Source organism: Oryctolagus cuniculus, chromosome 6 (assembly GCF_051225735.1).
Source record: "Oryctolagus cuniculus isolate XC-2025 breed Fujian yellow rabbit chromosome 6, ASM5122573v1, whole genome shotgun sequence".
NCBI classification, from domain to species: Eukaryota; Metazoa; Chordata; class Mammalia; order Lagomorpha; family Leporidae; genus Oryctolagus; species Oryctolagus cuniculus.
Window position 1 is genome coordinate 130,388,111 of NC_142872.1, and position 18,075 is coordinate 130,406,185.

The following is an 18,075-nucleotide window of genomic DNA, read 5'->3' on the forward strand; positions in this document are numbered from 1 at the left end:
GATCCTAAGCCAGGAGCCAGGAGATTCTTCTCGGTCTCTTATGTGGCTGCAGGGGCCCAAGGACTTGGGCCATCTTCTACTGCTTTCCTAGGCCACAGCAGAGAGCTGGATTGGAAGTGGGGCAGCCAAGACTCAAACCAGTGCCCATATGGGATGCTGGCACTGCAGGTGGCAGGCTTACCTGCTACGGCACAGCACCAACCCCTCCTTCATAACTTTGATTGCTCTTCAAAACTATCATTTTTATTTTGTGGGAAAGAAATCTGTTTTGAATTTTCCGATTTGTCTTAGATATCTCAGTGTGCTAAGATGGATATAATAGCTCTTATGGGCTGGTCAAACAAGTGGCCAAGTCCTAAACAAAGCAATCTTTATCTAGATTCTTTTTTTAAACTTTTATTCAATGAATATAAATTTCCAAAGCACGGCCCATGGATTACAATGGCTTCCCCCCCATATCGTCCCCCCCACCCGCATCCCTCCCCCTTCCCACTCCCTCTCCCCTTCCATTCACATGAGGATTCATTTTCGATTCTCTTTATATACAGAAGATCAGTTTAGCATACATTAAGTAAAGATTTCAACAGTTTGCTCCCACACAGAAACACAAAGTGAAAAATAATAGATGATTTTTTAAATGATGATGAAATCAGTTCAGACCTATTGTCATGTTTAATCCCAGTGAGAGTCAAGTTGGGAATTGATAATTTCTTCTTCTTCTTTTTTTTTAATCTAGATTCTTACAAGGCATTACTGGGTTGTAGGAAACCAGAGTAGCCTCAGTAGGCCCTCATAACTCTTGGGCCTTGAAATCAATTCTAATTCTTGGGATTTTTCTGAGATTGCTTCGAAAGTTACCTAGCTCCTAGATTCCTGCAAATGACTTCAGAAATGAATCCTGATAAAATCTTATTGTTCACCAGGCACTATGGTAATTGTTTTTAATACTATCTCATATAATCTTCTCTACTGTTATTTTTCAGCTGAGGAAAGGAAATCTTAGGGAGCTTAAGTGACCTACCTGATCTCACAGTCTTAGAGGAGATATGCAAACCAAGAAGGACTCTCCCCAAAGTTGATACTTGTGGTTTCCTCCTATGAGGCCCACACTGTTGGGATGGTGGAGTGATGATGTTCTTTGACAAGAAGCACTGGAGACAGTTTCAGTAAACATGTCCATTTATTAACAATCAGGCACAAGCTCTCGGGCAAAGAGGAGTAGCTAGTTCAGGGTAGCAACACTAATTCCATAGGGTAAAGCAGATACTGGTGTCTCTATGCTTCTCAAATCAGCTTGAAGGTCACGTAGCCTATGTAGCCTTTCAGGTGGTCTTTATGGGCCTGGGTCACACCTGGGAGCTGTTTACCTGGTTGACAATTACAAGGCCCTTCAATAGGAAGTGGGGGGTGGGGGAAATGTGTCTGGGGTTCCTCCCCCTACCAGCAGTCAGATCATGTGTGGCTCTCAGTGTGCCTGAGTACCTGACCAGGGTCTTTCCCCAGAGGCATGGTGTGCCATGCTTTCTTAATCACCTCATGGGCTAGGCAATCAGTATCCCAGCCAGGCACAGGATCACACACAGATACTTACTGCCTAATTGGTTGTGGGGAGCAATTCGGACTATACTGTTACTGGAATTGAGATTTATTCTATGCATCTGCTCTCCCACAATATGGCGCTGGGAGAGAAGTAAACAGCTTCTACCCAGCTGCCTCTCACCAACTTGACAAGCTGCAGGAGCTGCTCCTGATTGGAGGAGAGCGGCGTGCTCGGCGTGTGGGCAGCCGAGTTGGGATTGGTGGAGAGGACTATATAGGAGGAGAGAGACGGCATGGTGGTGTGGGTTGGTTGGAGAGTGCGTTGGAGAGTTCGCGGGGAAGTTCGTTACTTCGTTCTTTCTCATTTCTCTCTACTCATTCTTGCTTTGGGAGTTTGCTGTTTACTTATTCTTACTTTACTATAGAAAGGACTTGTAAAAAAAGGGAACAACAAGCGCCCGGTCCGGTGCGGCTCCTCCGCGTGCGGAGGAGCAGCAATTGGTAAAGATCTGATGTCCCATTCTGCTGTAACCTATATATAACCTTTAAGAAGATTATGCTTATTTGGTATGAATGAGTGCTCAAAATCCAAGGATGGGCCTAAGAAACCTTGGCAGAGACTTGATCTTGGAAGCAAGTATTTGGCCTAGCAGTTAAGATGCCAACACTCTGCATTGGAGTACCTGGGTTTGATTCTTGACTCCTGTTCTCTTTTGATTCCAGCTTCCTGCTAATGCATTCCTGCAAGGCAGCAAGTGATGGATCATTTACTTGGGTTCCTGCCACTCACGTGGATTATGTATCTGTCTCCTGGCTTCACCTCCAACTCAGCCTGTGCTGCTGTGACCATTTGAGGAGTGAACCAGCAGATAGGGTCTCTTGCTCTCTCTGTTTGTTTTCCTGTGTCTGCCTTTCAAATAAATAAAATCCACTCAACATGGATTAAAGACCTAAATCTACGACCTGACACCATCAAGTTACTAGAGAACATTGGAGAAACCCTTCAAGATATTGGCACAGGCAAAGAGTTTCTGGAAAAGACCCGGGAGGCACAGGCAGTCAAAGCCAAAATTAACTATTGGGATTGCATCAAATTGAGAAGTTTCTGTACTGCAAAAGAAACAGTCAGGAGAGTGAAGAGGCAACCGACAGAATGGGAAAAAATATTTGCAAACTATGCAACAGATAAAGGGTTAATAACCAGAATCTACAAAGAGATCAAGAAACTCCACAAAAACAAAACCAACAACCCACTTAAGAGATGGGCCAAGGACCTCAATAGACATTTTTCAAAAGAGGAAATCCAAATGGCCAACAGGCACATGAAAAAATGTTCAAGGTCATTAGCAATCAGGGAAATGCAAATCAAAACCACAATGAGGTTTCACCTCACCCCGGTTAGAATGGCTCACATGCAGAAATCTACCAACAACAGATGCTGGCGAGGATGTGGGGAAAAAGGGACACTAACCCACTGTTGGTGGGAATGCAAACTGGTCAAGCCACTATGGAAGTCAGTCTGGAGATTCCTCAGAAACCTGAAGATAACCCTACCGTTCGACCCAGCCATCCCACTCCTTGGAATTTACCCAAAGGAATTTAAATTGGCAAACAAAAAAGAGGTCTGCAGCCTAATGTTTATTGCAGCTCAATTCACAATAGCTAAGACCTGGAACCAACCTAAATGCCCATCAACGATAGACTGGATAAAGAAATTATGGGATATGTACTCTTTAGAATACTATACCGCAGTAAGAAACAACGAAATCCAGTCATTTGCAACAAAATGGAGGAATCTGGAACACATCATGCTGAGTGAAATAAGCCAATCCCAAAGGGACAAATACCATATGTTCTCCCTGATCGGTGACGACTGACTGAACACCAAGAGGGAAACCTGTTGGAGTGAGGTGGACACTATGGGAAACGGTGGCTTGATCAGCATAGCCCTGACTGTTAATGAACAACTTAATACATTATCCCTCTTAGTAGTTTTTTTTATCTGTTCTACTTAATATGACTGGTTTAGTTCTGTAATTGATGCACAGTTATTCTTAAGTGTTGAAAATTAACTGAAATGTGATCCCTGTTGAACATGGGAGTGGGAATGGGAGAGGGAAGAGATGTATAATTTGGGACATGCCCAGGCTGACTTGCCCCAAGTGGTGGAGTTGGAAGCATACCAGGGGATTCCAATTCAATCCCATCGAGGTGGCATGTACCAATGCCGTCTCACTGTTCCAGGTGATCAGTTTCAGTTCACAGTTGGTCATGGTGGAGGGACTGGGAATCAAAGGGAGCACATAGACAAGTCTAGTACCTGCTAACGCTAACCAATGGAGTAAATAAAGGGGAGAGTGATCCAACATGGGAAGTGAGATACTCAGCAGACTCATAGAATGGCAGATGTCCTAAATAGCACTCTGGCCTCAGAATCAGCCCTAAAGGCATTCGGAGCTGGCTGAAAAGCTCATGAGAGTATTTCAGGCATGGAAAGCCAAGACACTCTGGCAAAAGATCTCTGCGAGTGAGATCCCAGTGGAAAGAACAGGTCATCAAAGAAGGAGGTACCTTTCTCTGAAGGGAGGAGAGAACCTCCACTTTGACTATGACCTTGTCTAAACAAGATAAGAGTCGGAGAACTCAGAGGGCTTCCATAGCCTTGGAAACTCATGACTGGAGCATAGGGAGATTACTGATGCCATAGACAGGAGTGTCAATTGGTAAAGTCAACAACAGGAGTCACTGTGCACTTACTCCTCGTGTAGGATCTCTATCCTTAATGTGCTGTACATTGAGATTTAATGCTATAACGAGTACTCAAACAATATATTTCACTTTGTGTTTCTATGGGGGTGCAAACTGTTGAAATCCTTACTTAATGCATACTAAACTGATCCTCTGTAAAAAAAAAAAAAAAAGAAATTATCAATTCCCAACTTGACTCTCACTGGGATTAAACATGACAATAGGTCTGCTCTGATTTCATCATCATTTAAAAAAAATCATCTATTATTTTTCACTTTATGTTTCTGTGTGGGAGCAAACTGTTGAAATCCATACTTGATGTATACTAAGCTGATCTTCTGTATATTAAGATAATCGAAAATGAATCTTTATGTGAATGGAAGGGGAGAGGGAGTGGGAAAGGGGAGGGTTGTGGGTGGGAGGGACGGTATGGGGGGGAAGCCATTGTAATCCATAAGTCGTACTTTGGAAATTTATATTCATTAAATAAAAGTTTAAAAAAATAAAAAAAATTAAAAAAACAACTTGGATTAAAAGTCAAGAGAAACCATCATATATAAGCTCTGAAAAAATGGAAGCTTTATGCAAATCAATTTTGGTAAAGAGCTAATTTTAATTTATTTGAATTATATATGTACTTTGGCAACATAGAGATGTGTGTTTAAAGCCTGGAAGATTTTTAATAGCTTTGTACTCTTCCATAAGTTCCTTATCTGCTTCAGACTTAATAGAGAGTTTTATACCCATCTCATAACAGATATGAAAGCAGCTAATTCAATGTGTGGTGCATAGGTAAGATAGAGAGGGTGACTCCCCTTTCTTTAAATTTTATGATTGGGGGTATAGACACTCGGCATAGCTGTTAAGGCACCACTTAGATACCTAAATGCCATATCACAGTGTGTGGGTTTGAGATCCCACTCTGTTTACAATCCACCTTTCTGCTAATGCTCATCCTGGGAGGCAGCAGGTAAAGGCTCAAGTGCTTGGGTTCCTGTCACTCATATGGGAGGTGGGTGGAGTTCTGGGCTCCCTGCTTCTGCTTGGCCCAACCCTGGTTGTTGCTGGCATTTGTGGAGTGAAGCATCAGAGAGAATTTCTCTGTCTCCCTGTCTCTCTCGTTGCCTTTCTGACTTTATGCTAAAAAGTTCCCCTCCCCTGGCCAAGCTATCCTTCTGAAAGATTGGGCCATAGAACTTTGAGAGAATTTTCTTCTTGGAAGAGTGCTATTGGTTACTGAATAGGTGATTTTACCGGAGGAAATTTGGATTGCTTTTGAATAATTTGTATGGTCATTTTCTAGAAACATTTGCAGGAAGAAGTAAAAATACAAACATAAAGTGGCTTAGTCATGGTGTACATCAATAACAAAAGCAAGGGCTGTTAACTCAGTTGGAACATACAAATCTGAGAATGAAACTATTCAGATGAAAATAACCTGCTATATGAATCCAGACAAGTCAAAAAACCACCTCCAATGTGAGTGACAATGTAAAAGCAATAAAATGTGGATCGTTTATCATATCTGTTGGAATAATATCAATTTCTTTACACTTGACAGGCTACATCTAATGGCATGATCCACAGTTTTTTTTCTGTTTTTAAGGCAAAGTAACTTAGAGAGCTTACATATTTGTCACAGATATCTCAGGAAATGTGCAAAATTGTAGCAAACTTTTCTTTTGACAAACTTCTATCTTGCCTGCATTCTTGGAAGCATATTGGCTTCCAGATCATTTTTGTATTGCCCAAATTCCCCCTAACATTCCAGCATGCAAAAGGCTGCCATGGGGCTAGCATCCAACGCTACAGTGTTTTCTGTCCACATCTGCACTACGGTGGCTTCTTCAACTGCCTTGCTTAGGCACTATCATGTTATCAGTTGGCTCTGAGGCAAGACCCTGAACCTGTGTGAGTATAGAACCACTAAAAAGCGTTTCTACTTTTTCACTGGTAGTGGGTAAGCACTATTATTCTCATTCTATAGATGAGAAAATAGGGGCTCATAGGTGTTGAATAAATTACTGTTAGTAGGTAAGCAAGCCACATTATTAATAAGGCTTTAACAGCCCTGCTATCTAGACTAAGTCCTGCTATCTTGGACTCAGGTGACCATTTGTCCCTTGGATATTTAGGACTGGGAGGGTCCCTGGGAAGCAGGGACTTTAGGGCTACACCTGGGACAGTTGTTGACAAGTCAGGGTGGTTGGTCCTTCTATGTGTATTTCTTCAGAAACTACACTCTTTATCTTTTTGCTTCGTGCCCAGTTATATAGTTAACTTTGCCTGGGATACTTAGCCTGCCCTGTTAACCTGCAATCTTCACTTACCCACTTCTGATATACCCTTTTCTCCTAGTTGATTTGAATCAGCACATCGCTTACCACTGCACTGCTTGTGAGACTCTCTCTACAAATTGCAGCGCATTTACCCTCTTTTCTTGGTCACATGAAATCCAAAGGCTGATGTCTCAGTACCTCTGTGGTTTTCTGGGTCTCTAACCCTATTGGATTTCCAGGGAAAATTGTTATTCTTCCTCTTTGGTGATGACTGTTGAAAAACTCAGCAATTCTCCTGATATCAAAGATGACAAGGTCTATGAGGAGAAAGAAAGGGCATTTAAACCCTGTCATCCAAATACTCTGCCTGATGCTTTAATGATGGTCCCTATTAACCTCAGGTCTTCCAGGGATGTCTCGATGGCTCTGGGCAATTTCTGTCAGTAGTAGACTATTGACAAAGGCTACCAGCACTTTCTTTCTCTCTCTCACTCTCAGTCACATTCTCCTCTGAGAATGGGAGACATTCAAACAGGTAGACAGAGATAGCTCCCATCTGCTGGTTCATACCCCAGTGCCCTCAACAACCAGGATGCTGTTCTGGCAGCTGGGAACTCAATCCAGATCTCCCACGTGGGTGGCAGGAACACAATTATTTGAGCCATCACTGTTGCCTCCCAGGGTCTGCATTAGTAGGAAACTAGAGTCAGGAGCTGGAGCCTTGGACCAAACCCAGGTGCTCTGATGTGGGATGTGGATGTCTTATAGCTGGTAACTGGATCCATGCTTCGTAGGTGTTAGTGTGCTTATTAGGTCCTGTAGTGACAATGCATGACGCTTTACCATGCTCTTTGGTAGTGTTTTTCAAACTGCAAACCCTTACTCATTAGTGCACCATAATCAATGTAGTGGATCAACACCTTATTTTGAAAAACAAATTTGAGGGGCCAGCATTGTTGTGTAGTAGGCTAAGCCTCTGCCTGCAGCGCCTGCATCCTATACGAGTACCAGTTCACGTCTTGGCTGCTCCTCTTACCATCCAGCTCTCTGCTAATGGCCTGGGAAAGTGGTGGAAGATGGCCCAAGTGCGTGGGCCCCTGCGCTCTCATGGGGGACTGGAATCCTGGCTTTGGATTGGCCCAGCTCTGGCCATTGTGGACATTTGGGGAGTGAACCAGTGGATGGAAGACATTTCTCTCTGTCTCTCCCTCTCTCTGTCTGTAATGCTACCTCTCAAATAAATAAATAAAATCTTTCAAAACATTAAAAAAAGAAAAAAAAAGAAAAACAAATTTGAGTATGAGCAGGAAGGAAGATAGGGTGGGAAGTATAATTTATGCTCTTAAATTGGTATATATGAAATACATTAAATTTATTCACCTTATATAAGTAAAATACTTAAAATTACAGAAAGAAAAACAAATTTTATAAGACTAAATTTAATAGAATGCAATAAAAATAGTACACTGCATAAAGATAAGTGTTGTTTCACAAAATTTTTATTTCATTTATATATATTTGTATATATATGCCCAGATTACCCATATATGTTTGTAAATATGGAAGTATACACTTGTAATAAAATATAGTTTTATTGACTTATATTATCCTTATAAAACTTCTAAAGTGATATTGTGGAAACATGTTCAGCATACCGTTACTTAGAGTAGCAAAATATTGTACATAACCTAAGAATTCATTAGGAGGGAATCGGTGCCAGCACTGTGGTACAGTGGGTTAAAGCCCTGGCCTGCAGGGTCAACATCCCATATGGGTGCTGGTTCAAATCCCAGCTGCTCCACTTCCGATCCAGCTCTCTCCTATGGCCTGGAAAAGCCATTTATGGCCAAATGCTTGGGCCCCTGCACCCGTGTGGGAAACCCGGAAGAAGCTCCTGGCTTAGGATCAGCTCAGCTTTGGCCATTGCGGCCATTTGGGGAGTCAGTCAGCAGATGGAAGACCCCCCCCCCCATCCCTCTCTGCCTCTCTCTGTGGCTCTACCTCTCTATTTAACTCTGTCTTTCAAATAAATAAAATAAAAAAAGAGAGACTCACAAGCTCCATGCACCTCCTATCTACAGCATTTGTTGTTGTATTTCATCAGAGCTTAGCACTCATGCTTTGTACATAGCAAGTGCTCAATAAATAATTGTCCAGTGCTACTTTGCTTTGATGTTGAATTCATTCTAAAGTATCTATGTAATAGAATTTTGCGCAGAATTTTATGTCTTCAGTAACTTGGAAAACATCTGGAAAATATTCATAATATAATATTACGACAAAAACTAAGTTAACTAAATATATAAACAGTTATATGTATGCCTGTATTTAATAGTTTGGAAGGAAAAACACCAAATGTTAACTACGGCTATGTCTAGCTAGTAAGATCATGAGTAATTAAAAAATTCTTCTAATTTTTTCCTATAGTAAACAAATCTTATTTTTATAATTAAGAATTATATTATTCCTCTAGCATTGCATTAGATAAGTAAACTTGTCCCAAACCACATGGCATCCTAGATTTCACCTTCCCATTGCCCTCTCGATGAGGAAATTTCTACCGATTCACCTGTGTTCTGTGGGACTCTCCCGCATGAACATCTTAAGGGTGTATTTATTCATTCATCAAAATATATTAAACACCTTATTTGTGGGATTCACTTAGCCAGGCTCATGGGATTCAGAGATGAGCAGAGCACAGACTATTCCTGGAGTTCATAGTCTGCTTGGGGAAGGAGACAAGGAAGTAAGTAATTCTTGAACAAAATGACAGGTGCCACAGTAAAGACATGATACTGCTCTGGGGCATGAATTCTGACCTCATTGCTCTCTTTTAATATCTTAAACTTGAATAATTTAGAGACTTGGAAAACACTCAAAATTTCTCTTTCCATTTTCCCTTTTTTGCTGAAGCCCTGGGGGAAGCCTTGCAAATCAAGTCCCAGGAACAAAGGTGGCCATGTCAGAGTTCCCCAAGTAGAGAGGTTAATTAGGGGTTGCAAAATGGAATGGTTAAGAACACTGGTTTTTGGGGAAGGAATATGGTATGGCAGTTAAGACATCACTAGGGAAGCCCACATCTCATATCACAGTACTCATATCACAGTCCTGGCTCCTCTTCCAATTCCAGTTTCTTGTTGATGCACACCCAGGAAGGCAGGAGATGATGGCTCAAATACATGGGTCCCTGTCACTCACATGAGTCACCTGTCACTCGCATGAACTTCCAGCACTGGGCTTCCAGCTTTGGTCTGGCCCAGCCATGGTTGTGGGCACTTGGGAAGTGAAGTAGCGAGTACAAATCTCTCAGTCTCTCTCTCTCTCTGTCTTTCTCTCTCTCTCCCCCTCTCTGCCTTTTAAATGAAAAGAAATAAAGTTATCAATTCAACGTTAAAAAGTTTTTTTTTAAAAAAAAACATGGGTTATGAGTTCAGCAGATGATGCAGTTTATGATTCCACTGCTCTATGACTTAGCCGATTCATTCAGTTGATCTGAGTCTCATTTTTTATATCTGTATAATAATATGAAGCTATCAATTCTTTCATATATTAGGATTAAAGCAGTTGGTATGGTTCCTGGCACTTAGTAGGGCTCATTATACAATATCAACAATTGCTTTACTGGGATCCAGAAGTCCCAAATTATTGTCAGGGAGTGAAGCTAAGTTGTTTTCCCTTCTGAACATTTACTATATTAACTCAGGTACCAAAAAAGCTCAAACTTCTTATAAATTACTTTTTTTTTTTTTGACGGGCAGAGTGGACAGTGAGAGAGAGAGAGACAGAGAGAAAGGTCTTCCTTTTGCCGTTGGTTTACCCTCCAATGACCGCCGCGGCCAGCGCGCTGCGGCCGGCGCACCACGCTGATCCGAAGGCAGGAGCCAGGTGCTTCTCCTGGTCTCCCATGGGGTGCAGGGCCCAAGGACTTGGGCCATCCTCCACTGCACTCCCTGGCCACAGCAGAGAGCTGGCCTGGAAGAGGGGCAACCGGGACAGAATCCGGTGCCCCGACCAGGACTAGAACCCGGGAGGCGGAGGATTAGCCTAGTGAGCCGTGGCGCTGGCAATTACTTTTTACCATAGCATATGAATTTGGCCTGAGAGGTGGTATAAATTAACAGACTGAGGATCAAGAGAAATCATCAACAAAAAATTTATAATCAGGAAAAATTCTTCAGCTATATTTTAAGACAGTCTCAGTAAAGACCTGGGGAGAAGTTTAACTGTGAGATTGTTTTCTTGCTGGATGGAGGCCACCGAGGGCAGGCATTCTGAGGCTGGAGGGACCATTAGAGCAGGTCACCAGTTCACTGTTTCCTTTACCTTTTCTTTAGGTTATTTTTTTGGGGGGGAATTTTATTTATTTATTTATTTGTTTATTTGTTTTTAACAGTAACTCCTTATTGAATGTCTATACCAGCCAGGCATAATTTATATTGAACTTGTATAACGTTCACCATATTGCCAGATACATGACTATATTTCTGTTTTGCAGGTTAGCAAAGAAAACTGACAAATACAATGTTTTTCCTAATGATTGTGTAATAAAAAACAAGCAAACAGGTTTTCAATCATGGGTTGCCTGACAACAAATCCCATAATGATTTCTTGCATTCAACTGCTTCAGGATGCAGACACTAACACTCATATGTGTATATATATATATATATATATATATACATACATATATATATACACACATACATATATATTTTTATAGGATGATGTTCTTCATGGATGAAAGATAAAGGGTATCAGTTGTTTCTCCACACTTGTTGGAAGCATTTTGAAGTTAGTTATTGTTAATATTCACCTTGTCTCTAATTTCCCTGGTGAAGCAATCTTACATAATTTTTAATTTCTACTTACTTCTCTTGGAAGATTACATCTCAGTCACTTTTCCACAATTCTTTATGCCTCTGATCAAGGAAGATTAATGCTTATACACCTCAAAACAAAGAACCAAATGCTACTATAAAATAATAATATAGTAGCCATCTTGCCTTTTGGTAAAGGAAGTGCTTCATTCTTGAAATAGCTATAAATTCATGACAGAAATTCGATTTTCCTCCTGTACTGATGTTGACTCATTTCCACACAAGTATCTGAATTAATCAGGAACGTTTTGGTTGCAAGTGATAAATCCAGAGGTAGTTGGGCTTCAGGCACAGCTTGATCTGATAGACTAAATGATGCCACCAGGAAGCCTTCTCTCTGCCTCTCTAAGCTCCTCTCCTCTGTGCTAACATCATCCTAAGGCAAGCTCCCAGAGGGGTGGAGAAGATAAGACCGAACAGCAGCTTCAGGCTTACAGCCTTCCCAGCTTAGCAGCTGCAGCTAAAAGTCAGCTATCTTTCCTGAGAGTGAAAGTCTCGGGCTGATTTTTGCTGGCACTGATTGGAGTACGGAAGCGTGCTCATCCTTGAAAGGGGAGCTGTTAACCCCACTTGAATCCCCAAATGACATGAGGCAAAAACAAAAACAGACAAACAAAAATAAAAATAAAAACAAGGACAAATGCTCACCATATCATTAATTCAGTTACTTTAAGATAAACATTAAGTAAGGATTTCAACAGTTTGCTCCCACACAGAAACATGAAGTGAAAAATAATAGATGATTTTTTTTAAATGATGATGAAATCAGATCAGACCTATTGTCATGTTTAATCCCAGTGAGAGTCAAGTTGGAAGTTGATAATTTCTTTTTTTGTTTTTTTTTTTACAGAGGATCAGTTTAGTATGAATCTTGATGTGATTGGAAGGGGAGAGGGAGTGGGAAAGGGGAGGGTTGTGGGTGGGAGGGACGGTATGGGGGGAAGCCATTGTAATCCATAAATCGTACTTTGGAAATTTATATTCATTAAATAAAAGTTAAAAAAAAAACAAAAAATAAAGATATACTGCACATATGAGAAACTGTTTAGTCAAATTAAAATAAATAATCTTGTTTTAAAATTAAATTAAGGCTTTTTCTATTTTCTTAAATTTGAAATTAGATTATGATATAAATCAAACATCTTATTCATAAAGAAACAAAATCAATTTGCAGCACTATTAAAATCTGCATTGGAAGCAAAAGCGTAAGTTTAAACTTCTGAGATACACTATTTGACTAAACCTAACAGAACTTTTTGTATTTTTGTGTTTTTCTGTATTGACTTTGTGTTACTTTTTTTAAAAATTTGTATGTCTTCAGTTGTTGTTTAATGTTGAAAAAGAAAGCATGTTTATTCCCAATGTATTCTCTGTAAACCCTTTCCCTCCCTTCCTCTCCAAAGAAATTGTCTATTCCCAGAAGAGTTAAAGCAATCCAGCCACAGAAAGTGACTCAATAGAGCAATAAACTTTTTATTTGTAAGTAGTAAAAAAAAAAAAAAAAGATAAACATAGACTTTAGAATAATGGTACTGATAAAACAAAATCTTCAGATGAATTAAATTTAAGTTTGAGCAAATAACAATTCATAAACCGAGCAGCCCTCAAAACCAGCAGTTAGAGAGAGCGCCACTCCATAATGTGATCCAGCAACATTTATACACAGAAAATAGAAGTGAGGTGCAAGAACAGCTTGGCTGGGGCAGGGCCCTCCTGGGCAGAGGACCCTGTGTGTGCAACTGTACAGGCCAGTGCCTTGATGGGAGTGGCATGAGGGACCCTCTCTGCTCTCAATGCTGTGATTGTGCTTAGTGGGCCTAAGAATTTATTATTCATTGCATGCCCAGCACTGTGGACTTGGTGACAACCGCAGCAGACTGTACTCCCGAAACTAAATGATCCTCTCTCTATTTCTCTCTCTCTATTTCTCTCTCTCTCTCTCTCTCTCACTCACACACACACACACACACACACACACACACACATAAAGCTTTAGTGGTTACAGCTCAACATTTGCCTCATTTGAACATGGGCTGTTCAGCTGGCCACTGCAATTGACTGAAGCTTGACTGATGTGATGGCTGAGATTCAGCTATTTGTTACAAAAATATGTTCCTAAAGTAGTTTTCAGTTAGTTTACTTACTGAGTTAGGTTCCAAGTATGTAGGCATCCTATGACATGTTTAACAACACTCATTAAGGCATCCTTCTCTTTCATTTCTTTTCTGGCAGCCCTTCCATTATTAATTCTATGCAGATGACTCCTGTATCTCTGTATTCATACTGAACCTCTCTCCGGGACTCCAGAGTCAAATATCCCACATCCTCTTTGATATGTCTACTTGAATGTTACACTCTCATCTTTCTCAGAAATAAATAAATCTCTTTCTTACAGGCACATTTAAGTGTGGTCTGCAGCATGTAGGTTTGAAGGAGAGAGATGGTTTGCACAAATACTTGGTGTTTTTGAAAGCACAGTGTTGACATATATCTAATTAAAGGAAACAACATTCTCATATTAATTGACTCACCGACAAAAACAAAGAAATAACAAGCCAATGTGTGGGCTGATCATGGTGACCCTTTTGCCAAAAAATAATTAAAGACATTGTAATGGTTTGATGCTAACAAGCGATGAGAAGCAATATACTGCTCTGAGCCCTCATAAGGAAATATGTTAGCTTATTTCTTCACTTCTGATTAAATTGAATGTGCTGCTGATTCCATTAATAGAAAGGACACATGATTTCATCCTGGCCCCATCAGCCATATGTGAACCTGCTGGCAAACACAGATATCAGGTCCCACACTTGGGTCAGTTGAAATGGAAACACCAATTAGAGCAGATTTATACTCTTGTTTTTATTCATCTACTTAAGAAGTTGTCACGATTGTCACAGGGTACTTATATAAGCTGGTGAGTTACAAAGTTGTAAATACACAATGTCTTGTTTCTAGGAATCTTCAAGAGTGTAGTTCTGGTGAGGCAAAGGCCAAGCTGTAGACCTCAATAACAGGGGATGGCATGGAAATGTATATATCATGGGAGCCCTCCATAAAAGTTGCAATTCTTAATGGAATTATTCTGTACTGTTCTTGCTGAAGCATTTTGATATGTATTATGTATTCCCTTAAACTCTTATCTGCCAGCTCCGTGGCTCAATAGGCTAATCCTCCACCTGCAGTGCCGGCACACCGGGTTCTAGTCCCGGTCGGGGTGCCGGATGCTGTCCCAGTCGCTTCTCTTCCAGGCCAGCTCTCTGCTGTGGCTCGGGAGTGCAGTGGAGGATGGTCCAAGTGCTTGGGCCCTGCACCCGCATGGGAGACCAGGAAAAGTACCTGGCTTCTGGCTTCAGATCAGCACGGTGCGCCAGCTGCAGCAGCCATTGAGGGGTGAACCAAAGGAAAAGGAACCCTTTCTCTCTGTCTCTCTCTCTCACTGTCCACTCTACCTGTCCAAAAAAACAAAACAAAACAAAAAAACAAACAAAACAAAACAAAAAAAAAAACACAAAAACACCCCAAACAAAACAAAACAAAAAAACCTCTTATCTAAAAGTGTAAAAGTGAATAGTGAAAAAGGGAAGATGATTTACTGATTTAACATAAAAAACCAGCGTTAGTCAAAGCCAAATTCATCATTTTCTGCTCAAACCAGCTCTTTTCTCCTTATTTCTTCTTTCTGTTCATAGCTTGATGATTTTTCAAATGTTGTTTGTCTCTGTCTTGGTATAGTGATCTAATATTGATCATGCTTTTGTTTATAAGTATGTGATGTGAGAATTAATCATGTTTGTGCTTAAAATGGAACGACATCCCCTTCGTCAGGTTTGATTGTTTTTCCACTCATAAATTTCACACTGAGGCAAATCTTGTTGCTGGGAAGATACCTGGTGATGTTATAACTTAGAGAATTTTAGGTTTCTAAGTATAGTGGAGGGCAAAAGGAGAGAGAGGAAAATAGTTGTTTATACTCCTTGCATGAGTCTGGGGAGAAAAAAGTTTTGATCAAGAACAATTTGAGTCCACAAAGAGGACTCTAAATAATAACAGTTGTATAATTTTTGTTTTTCTCTTTAAATGTTTCTGCTGCTTTCATTTCAAGAGGTACTTCCAGGAATCAGGTAAAAAGCAATTTCCATCCATCTTTATAAATACATAATGCTAATAGTATTCTAGTAAGATGGTCACTTACACTTCATAATGGTTTTTAATAGGGGTCTATCATATTCTCTAATCACTTTCCTTGTAATCCTTTCTTTAATTTTTTAGCTCTTTGGGTCATCAAGGGTTCACGCTCCAGCCACAAATTATGGTACTTAAATGTGTACTGAGTCCTTGATATAGTTTATCATCAGCATCCTCCATACATTTATAACTCTCAGCATGTCTCTTATTTATAACCCCTTTTTGCCTAGTATAATGATTGCCACTGCTGCTGTAGAATTTTGCTGATGGTGGAAGTCCCCATTGTTAGGCGAGGAAAAGCAATCGTTTGAATTTCCAACAGTTTAGATAGACATCCTATCATTTAAATAGCTAAAAAATTTGATGAAAGCTTTTTACTTGTTGAATATTATGGTTAGTGGTGCATTAAGCTTGTGACTATAGAGTGGACTGAAATTATGTTTTTGCAAAGATTAAAGAAAAAATGAAAGGAATGAAGGAGGGGAATTTGGGGGGTAATGATGGAGAGAGGTTACCTTCTTTAGAATTGTACCCATGAAATATATGAAATCTGTCCTCTTTATATTAATAAAAATAAACAAATGTTACAACACAGGACAATTTCTCAAGTTCATGGAAGACCTGTTTGTACCACTTACTTAGGAGGAGTTTGATACTATCAGCCATGAATGAGACTATAGTACATTCAGGGAGGTGGTGGCAGAATGGATGAGGATTATGATAAACTAGGTGGTTGGCATGGTATTCTTCTGGGACTGAGGTCTTCTGCATAGAATTTCACTGAGTCAGTCAGTAGAATGACTGGCAGCTCACTTCACTATAGTGCTAAAGTTACTTTGCATTTTGGTTCTTATTCTCTGTCCTAGCTTACTTTCATGCCAAATATGCAAAAACACAAATTTTCCAAATGGTCTTCTTGCCTTCCAACCAACCGCAGTCAAATCTATCGTTTGCAAGGCTGACCATGTTATTCAGTCATTCAGCACATACTTAGCTTTACAGAATATCTATGATGTACCAGACACCATGTCAAGTTTAATGGGAAGACACTTTTATACAAAAAAATCACAAGGCAGTGGGGTTTATGTTTTATTCTTGTTACAATCACTCCCTGATTAAGAGTTTTCTATGTTTCTCTACTGTTAATAAGAAATGAGCTTGACTTCTTCCCCTAAAATAAAAAAAAGTTCATAATTTGAATCAACCTGATCCACACAGCTTCCTCACCAACCGTTCCCCATGTGCACTCTGTGTGTCAACTGTCCAAAATGTGCTAATATTCCTGGAAACAGATTCCTTTCCCACAACTGGTGAGATCCTACACATTTTTTTAAGACTCAATTTATGTCCTTATCTCTTTTGTGACTAACTTTGTAAATCCAAGCCAGAATTAGTCATTTACTAATTTGGGGTCCTGTGAAAATTTTTATGTATTTCTTTTTTCTCATGGCTCTTAATAGCCTGTATTTGATTATTATGTTTACTAAATTGTGAAGGTCTTCAAGACAAGAAATGTATCTGATGCTTTTTTATTTTTCTAATGCTTGGCTTAACACCTGACACACACTTGATACACAACGTGCTTTTTAAAAATTTGTATTTTTATTTGAAAGGGAGAGGGGATGGGAGAGGGGAGAGAGAGAAAGAGAGAGAGAAAGAAGAGGGAGAGAGAGACGGGGGGGGGGGAGAGAGAGAGAGAGAGAGAGAGAGAGTCCAAATAGGACTCATCTGCTGGTTCACTCCCCAAATGCCTTTAACAGTTTGGGTTGGGCCCAGAGATGAAGTAGGAAATTCGCATTGCAATCCAAGTCTCCCACATGGATGACAGGAACCTAATTATTTGACCAACACCAATTCCTCATAGAGCTTGCCATGGTATTGAACCCAGATACTCCAATGTAGGATGAAAGCATTTTAACTGATAGGTTAAATGTCTGCTCCCAACAATATATTTCTTTGGATGAATGAATGAATGAATGAGTGAATGAACTATGAAACCAGCATTTGGAGTTAATATTGGATTTGTTTTACAATCAACACTGTTGAAATACTCTGCACTGTTAAGCAATTATCTTCTGGTAGAACACCTGGTACAAATCTATAAATATGTTGGCCAACAACTCAAAGTGATTAGTGCAACCGATTTTCTGCAATTAGAGAAGGACCACTCTCCATAGAATTTAAAAGGTGCATTGATTGCATACCTGTGGAACATAAAAGAAACTATGACTCCTGCAATAATCATGAAAGCCATATCACTCTTTCACTAATTAGATAAATAGGCCACCAACATAAGTATTTTACAAAAATGAAGTCAAATAAAGCAAAAAAGCAAAAGGTGAAAAGCAAGCTACAAGAATATTTAAGAAGGAACACCAAGATGAAGCAATTTTTAAAGATGATGTGTAATTCCACATATACATCCACTCACACCTATATAATAA

The 18,075-nt window shown here is 40.0% G+C and overlaps 1 long non-coding RNA gene across 1 annotated transcript in view; it reads left to right on the forward strand.

Moving 5' to 3' along the window:
* Positions 1–2,674, forward strand: part of LOC149126299 (uncharacterized) — a 47,964-nt gene extending 45,290 nt beyond the window's left edge. Inside the window, exon 4 of the long non-coding RNA XR_016234949.1 lies at positions 2,263–2,674. This is a non-coding gene — a long non-coding RNA (uncharacterized LOC149126299). The remainder of the gene's footprint in view (positions 1–2,262) is intronic.
* The last annotated feature ends 15,401 nt before the right edge of the window (positions 2,675–18,075 follow it).